Source organism: Tupaia chinensis, unplaced genomic scaffold (genome assembly GCF_000334495.1).
Source record: "Tupaia chinensis unplaced genomic scaffold, TupChi_1.0 Scaffold000275_1, whole genome shotgun sequence".
Lineage (NCBI taxonomy): Eukaryota > Metazoa > Chordata > Mammalia > Scandentia > Tupaiidae > Tupaia > Tupaia belangeri.
Genome location: NW_006159757.1, coordinates 6,292,344 through 6,300,318, shown reverse-complemented (window position 1 = coordinate 6,300,318; position 7,975 = coordinate 6,292,344). Strand labels below are relative to the sequence as shown.

The 7,975-nt window shown below is 38.4% G+C and overlaps 1 protein-coding gene across 1 annotated transcript in view; it reads left to right on the top strand.

The window, feature by feature from the left end:
• The window catches only part of TAF3 (TATA-box binding protein associated factor 3), a 229,043-nt gene that overhangs the window by 10,204 nt on the left and 210,864 nt on the right, over positions 1-7,975 (top strand). The gene's annotated exons all lie outside the window — the stretch shown is intronic.

The following is a 7,975-nucleotide window of genomic DNA, read 5'->3' as shown; positions in this document are numbered from 1 at the left end:
CAGCAGGCTGATGAGTAAGATCTAAGGGTTTTCCAGCTATAGTAACAAGCTTGATGATTTTTTTCTTTCTTTCTTTTTTTTGGAAACGTTTTTGCTATAGGGCACATGTGCTTGCCAGAAAGACAGAGAGAGACAGAGAGACAGAAAGTGAGAAATAACCCCCCAGGGGGGATGGCCATGCTGCAATCCCTTCTCCTCCATTCTCCTCTCGGTATCTTGGGCACGCATACCCATGCTCCTGGCGTGAGTTTAAGCTACCGGGTCCAGGACTTAAACCACAGTCGCCTACATGGGAGTCCAGTGACATAGCCATTACACCAACTGCTGGTCCCAAAGCTCAGTGATTTCTAAGTCCATTTTATGATATATTAAAGATAATAAAATACAACAATTGATTTGGGGAACGAAAAAAGAAAACCTTGGAAACAAAAAGAAAAATTAGTGTTGCTCATAATTCCTTCCCCCTTATTAATATGAATTGATTGCTCTTGCTTTATGTTGGAAGCAGTGTGTGAGTTGTTGAGTGTTTTTAATATGAACATTATGTAGACATACCTGTTTGTTATGATGTGTGGAAACGTTTATTGGACATATATAACGTTTTTTTTGGAGAGGTTTTTGCCATAGGGCATGTGCGCTCGCCAGAAAAACGCAGACAGACAGAGAGATAGAAAGTGAGAAATCACCCTCCCCCCCACCCCAGGGGCGATGGCCATGCTGCAATTCCTTCTCCTCCATTCTCCTCTCAGGATCTTGGGCACACAGACACACGCGCACGTGGCGTGAGTTGAAGCCACCGGGTCAAGGACTCAAACCGCGTTTGACTACTTGGGAGTACAGTGACGTAGCCATTACGCCAACTGCTGGTCCCAGGACATATATAACTTTTGATTATGAAATAGTAACTAATCAGGCACAGTGGTCCCACTGCAGAGTTCCTTTTATACTTCCTGATTTTATGTGTCAATCCTTAAATTCATGAAGGTTCTAAAGAGGTGCTTAAGTAATTTTGGTCTCTCATTTCTTATAGAAAATGGAAAAGCTGCAATTCATTCATTTCTTTTTATGACATTCTGGAACCAGAGGTGTACTTTAGGATAGTGTAAATGATGCCAAAAGTAGCTGATTTTTACTATAAAATATATATAATATAAAATTGTCCATTTTAACCACTTTTAGGTATGCAAACAGTTCTGTGGTGTTAGGTACATTCACATTAGTGTGCTGCGGTCATCACCATTCATCTCCAGAGTGTTTTTATCTTCTCTAATCTGAACTTTGTACCTATTAAGCACAACTCCCCATGTGCCACTTCTCCTAGCCCTTGGTCACCACCATACATTTTCTCTTTCTATGAATGGTCTAGTCTAGGTGCCTCTTACAGTAGAATCATATATTTGTCAATTTTTAAAAAATTTATTTTAATTTGACCAGAGACACAGAGAGAGAGCGAGAGAGAGAGTGAGAAAGCAAGCCACCAGGTCTGGTACTTGAACCATGGTTGGCCATGTGAGAGTGTCCAGTGCCTTAACCACCACACCACCTACTGGTCTCTAATTTTTCTTTTTTTTTAATACAGGGTCTCATTATGTTAAGATCTTTCTGTTTTAGCTTCCTGCGTACCTAGGACTACAGGTGTGCACCACCATGCACAGCTTTGTAGGGTGGGCCAGGAATTGAACCCAGGCCCTCCATGTGGCCTCAAGTAGCATTATCAGCCAATATGCAGCACCATAACTATGCCACAGTATTTGTCTTCTTATTTCACTTACCATGATGTCTTCTAGGTTCATCCACTATTTAGCAACTTAATGATAGAAAAGGCAGGAAAAATGCTTGATTCTTTCATTTTATAGTCCCAGTTTCTAAGATAATTAGTTCCTGTCATTTGAGGTGACTAGTTATTTTCTTTTATATATTCAATATATAGAAAATACTATATATAAAGGTAGTTTTTGTTATGTCAGATCCTCATGCCTCAGCCTCCTATTTTGCTGGGATTATAGGCTGATCTCATTATGTCCAGTCTTTAGGTTGGACCAGGACTTGAACCTAGGCCTGATATGTATCTTTTTGAACTTTTAAGTTTAAGCATATTTGTTAGGATTAATTCATTACAATTTTTTTTTTTTGAGAGGTTTTTGCTGTAGGGTGCATGCACTTGCCAGTAAAACAGAGACAGAGACACAGAAAGCAAGAAATCACCCCCCGGGGGATGACCACGCTGCAATCCTTCTCCTCCATTCTCCTCCCGGGATCTTGGGCACACACACACACATGCCTGGTGTAAGTTTAAGCCACTGGATCCAGGACTTGAACCATGGTCGACTACATGGGAGTCCAGTGACATAGCCATTACACCAACTGCTGGTCCCTCATTCATTACTATTTATGTCTTTGTTGCAGCTTTATTTGTCCCATATCTGGCCAGAGACAGCTTACTCAGTGCTGCTTTATAGTCCTTTTGACATGAACCTAGTAGTCATTGATAATGTATTTTAATGTCTGGTGTAACAAAATGTTCTAGGTTTATCTTACATATTCATATCTTACACTTGGAGTCAATCTTTTTTTAAAAAAACAACCTTGGTTTCTTGGTGAAGGGTCTTTAAAAAATTTTTTAAAAATGTAAATTGACAAATTAAATATATTTATGGGGTACAAAGTGATGTTATGATTTATAATACAATGTAGCATAATTAAATTGAGCTAACATCCAGCACCTGAAATATTTATTTATTTTTTGCTTTGAAAATATCTGAAATTCTTTTTTTTGCTTATTCTAAGGTATTAAAATGTATACTACTTTACTCTTTACCATGTTCACCACTCTGTGCACTATATCTAAGGGGAAAAAATACTTTTCATCCTGTCTCATTGAATCTTTATACGCTTTGACTGTCATTTCCCTGTCTCCCAACCCCTGCAGTCTCTTGTAACCACCATTATGCCTTCTGCTTTGAGTCTAATTATTTTACATTTCACATGTAAAAGGTGATATTTGATTTTCTGTGTTTGACTTATTTCATTTAGTGTAATGTTCTCTCATTCCATCAATTTTATCTCAAATAACAAAATTTCTATTTTGGGCTCAGTATTCCATTGTGTATATATATCACATGTTCTTTATCCATTCGTCTTTTGATAGACACTTAAGATGATTCCCTATTTTAGCTGTTGTGAGTAGTGTGCTGATGAATATGAATGTACAGACATCTCTTTGACATACTGATTTTGAATCTTTTGGGTAAATAAATACCTAGAAGTAGGATTGCTGGACCATATGGTAATTCTGTTTTTCCTTTTGGTAAGTTTATTTATTTCCTTCATAAGTATGAGAGAGAGAGAGCACCTTGAACGAGCCCAGCGTCACCATCCTCCTCTAGCCTTCAGTCAACCCCAGATTATGGGCAGTTGTGCCTGTAGCATATTCAGGCTGGTTGTCAGACTTGCAGGGAACCCCTCCTGTGTGAGATTGCCTTATAGAATGTTGTATTTTACTGTGGCACCACCTCATAACTCTATCATTTTAGTTTTTTAAGGAATCACCATTGAGTTTTTCCATATTAGCTGTATTAATTTACATTCCCACCAATGGTGTACAGAGGTTCCTTTTTCTTCCATCCTGGCCAGTACTGCTGCTGCTATTTCTCTCTCTCTCTGTCTCTCTAAGAATAAATAATTCATTTAATTCCATTTGTTATTATTACTATCTTAATTTGACCAAAGAGAGACAGAGAGAGAGGAAGGGAAAGTGAGAAAGCAAGCTGCCTGGTCTGGGACTTGAATCATGGTCAGCAATGTAGGAGTCCAGCACCTTAACCACCATGGCACCTGACAGCCCCAAGAGAGATTTTTGCTATAGTGTGCATGTGCTCACCAGAGAGACAGAGAGAAAGAAAGCAAGAAATCACCCCCCAGGGAGGATGGCCACACTGCAATTCCTTCTCCATTGTCCGCTCAGAATTTTAAAAAATATATTTATTTATTTAATTTTATTTGATTATTATTATTTAATTTTGATGAGAGAAAGAAAGAAAGATAAAGAGAGAGAGCAAGCTGCCAGGTCTGAGATTTGAACTATGTTCAGCCATGTGGACTCCCAGCACCTTAACCACCACACCACCTGCCGGCTCCATGTCCTTTCAGAATTTTGGAAATGCTAACATGCACCCGTCATGCATTTTAAGGTGCCGGGTCTGGGACTTGAACGGCATCAGCTATGTGGGAATCCAGCAACTTTCTTTTTTTTTCTTTAGTAATAATCATTCTAGCAGATTTGAGGTGATAAGTTATTGTGGGTTTTTAATTTGCCAGAAGGCATGTGCACTTGCTGCAGAGAGATGGAAAGAGAAAGAGAAAGAAAGAAAGAAGGCACTCCTCTTGGAGGACAGCCATAACACAGTCCCATGTCCTCCTTTCTCCTCTTGGGACCTTTAGACATACATGTACATGTACGTGGCATGTTTGTCAAGCTGCTGGGACTTAGTTGGCCATGTGGGATCCAGCCACCTTAACTACCATACCATCAGCTGGACCTCATTGTGGTTTTAATTTGCATTTCTCTAATTATTAGTGATATTAAGCATCTTTCCATATATGTGTTGACCATTTTTATGTCTTCTTTTGAAAAATGTTTGTTCAGGACCTTTGGTCATTTAAAAAAAAATAATTATTTTTTATTTAACTTTATTTATTATTATTTTCCAATTTGATCAGAGAGAGATAGAGAGATAGTTAGAGGGAAAATGAGAAAACAGCCACCAGGACTGAGATTTGAACCATGGTTGGCCATGTGGGAGTTCAACACCTTTAACCACCATGCCATCTGCTAGTCCCATGTCATTTTTTATTTAGATTGTTTGTTGTATTTCTGTATAGAGAGCAGATTGAACACCTATTAACTCCTTTCGAGATGTATGGCTTTCAAATATTTTCTCCCTATCTGTAGATTGTGTCTTGACTCCGTTGATTGTTTCCTCTGTTGTGCAGAAGCTATTTTATTTTCATGTAATCCATTTGTCTACTTTAGCTTTTGTTACCTGTTCTTCTGAGGGTCAAATCTAAAAATTAATTGCCCAGACCAATGCCTACTTTTTTCCTATATTTTCTTCTGGTAGTTTTATACTTTCAGGTCATATGTTTAAATCTGTAATCCATTGCAGGACCAGCAGGTAGTGTAGTAGTTAAGGCACTGGACAATCCCACATGGTGGACCACTGCTTGAGTTCTGGACCTGGTGGCTTGCTTTATCACTTTCCCTCTCTCTCTCTCTCTTTGTCTCTCTCTGTTCAAATAAAATAAGTGAATAAATAAATAAAATTAAAAAACAATCTATAATCCATTGCAAAGTGATTTTTTTTATAAGTAATGCGACATAAAGGTTCAGTTTCATTTTTCTGAATATGTTTATCTAGTTTCCCCTATACCACGAAGATAAAAGGATAAGGATACCTTATGTGTTCATAAAGATATTTCCAATTAAAATCTAGGACTACAGGGTTTTTACTTTTTTTTTTTTTTTTTTTTTAAGTTTGCTGTAGTGTACATGTGTTCACCAGAGAGAAATAGAGAGAAAAGGGAGTGTGTGAAAAATCATCCCGCAGGGGGGATGGCCTTGCCACAATCCTTCTTTATTTTCCTCTCCGGATTTTGGGTATGTGTGCATATGCACTGGCATCTTTTTCAAGCTGCTGGATCTGGGACTTGAACCTCTTAGTCATCCATGTGGGATCCCGCTGCCTTAATCTCAACACCATCTGCTGGCCTCAGAGTTTTTACTTTTTATGTCATGTCAGTAAATACTTAAATCCATATTGAAAATTCTGGTTCTCAGGATAGAGAAAATGATAGAATATTCCATGATTCTTTATTTGTGTTATCCCAGATTACATATACAATATTGATATTGATACTATCATTTATGATTACTGAAACAGGTAAAGAAAAAACAAACTCTTTTTTTTTCCTTTTTTTAAATTTTAATTTATTTTATACATTCAATTGCTATGCAACACTACAAAATTGAAAAGTGAGTTTATCCAACATGAATGTACTTCACACCAGTCCAGTTGCAGATACCATACACATTATCATCAACAGATAGTCATCTCATTTCTTGTTTTAACTCTGATGCTGGAGCCAAATACCTGCACTTCTTTGCTTCTGAGAATTAATGTACATGGTCCCTTTTGTTAGGGAATAATAAACTTTCATTTTTCTGCTTATATGCTATTTTTATGCAGGTATTACTTTTTTTCTTTATTTCATTAGTAAGAGAGAGAAATAGAGATAGAGAGAGATACAGATACAGTATTCCCAGCAGGGTCTTTTTTTAAAATTTCATTTTCTTTTATACATTCAATCACATTATTTAGCTTACAAAGTGAATATTTCATCATGGGAAAATTTCTCCCTAGTCCAGTTGATTAAACTGTAAAATAGCTTCAACAGATAATATCCCATTTCTTTGTCCTATTAATGCTTTGCCTCCATATTTTTCTTCTAAATTTCCTTCCTCAGTCCCTGCTCTTCCACACACACTATATCTGGTATTTACACCCACTTACTGTGTTTGTATATCCTTTAGTCAATCAGTTTCAGTCACAGAGTGGGGACACTCAGTATATATTAAGTGGGGACATACAATGTCTCTCCTTCATAGCCTGGCTTGCTTCACTCAACAGTAGCTCTTTCATATTCTTCCACTTTCTGTCAAAAGCCAGGGTTTTGTTGGTTTTTATGGCTGAATAGTATTCCATAGAGTATATGTGCCACAGTTTTTCATCCCATTCATCTGTTTGGGGGCATTTCGGTTGGTACCGTGTCTTAGCAATTGTTAATAGTGCTGCAATAAACATCAATGTGCAAGCACTTTTCTGATGAAGAATTCTTCTGTCCTTGGGACCAGCAGTTAGCGTAATGGCTATGTTGCTGTACTCCCACGTAGTCAACTGTGGTTCTAGTTCCAGACCCAGTGGCTTAAACTCACGCCGGGCGCATGTGCGTGCGTGCCCAAAATCGCAAGAGGAGAATGGAGGAGAAGGGATTGCGGCGTGGCCATCTCCCCTGGAGGGTGATTTCTCACTTTCTGTCTCTCTGTCTCTCTCTGTCTGTCTGGCAAGCACACATGCCTATAGCAAAAAACACTCCACTAATACAAAAAACACCCCAAAAAAAAAAAAAAAGGATTCTTCTGTCCTTTGGGTAGATAGCAAGCAAAGGGATTGTTGGATCATATGGTAGTTCTATTTGTAGACTTTTGAGGGATCTCCAAATTGTTCTCCACAGCGGCTGAACTAATTTACATTCCCACACCCCTGCCAACACTTATCATTTTTTGTTTTTATAATCTTAGACATTCTGACTGGGGTTAGGTGGTATCTCATTGTTTGGATCTGCATTTCCCTTAAGATGAGGGATGTTGAACATATTTTCATATGCTTTTGGCTATTTGTATGTCATCCTTATAGAGTGTTTTTTTCAGCTCATTCTCCCATCTTTTAATAGGGTTGATCATCCTTTTTTCCAAACAGCTGCTTGAGTTCCTTGTGTTTTCTGGTTATCAGTCCCTTACCTGATGCATAATTTACAAAACTATTTTCCCATTCTGAGGGCTGTTGATTCACACTAATTACTGTGTCTTTTGCCATGCAGGAACTTTTTAGTCTTATGTAATCCCATTTGTCTATTTTAGCTATTATCAATTGCGCTTTGGGGGTCTTATTTAAGAAGTCTTTCCCAGGACCAGCAGTTAGCGTAATGGCTATGTCATTGCACTTCCATGTAGTCGACCATGGTTCAAGTCCCAGACCCACTGGCTTAAACTCATGCCAGGCATGTGTGAGTGCATTCCCAAGATTCCGAGAGAAGAATGGAGGAGAAGGGATTGCAGCGTGGCCATCCCCCCTGCGGGGTGATTTCTCGCTTTCTATCTCTCTGTCTTTCTGGTGAGCACATACGCCCTATAGCAAAA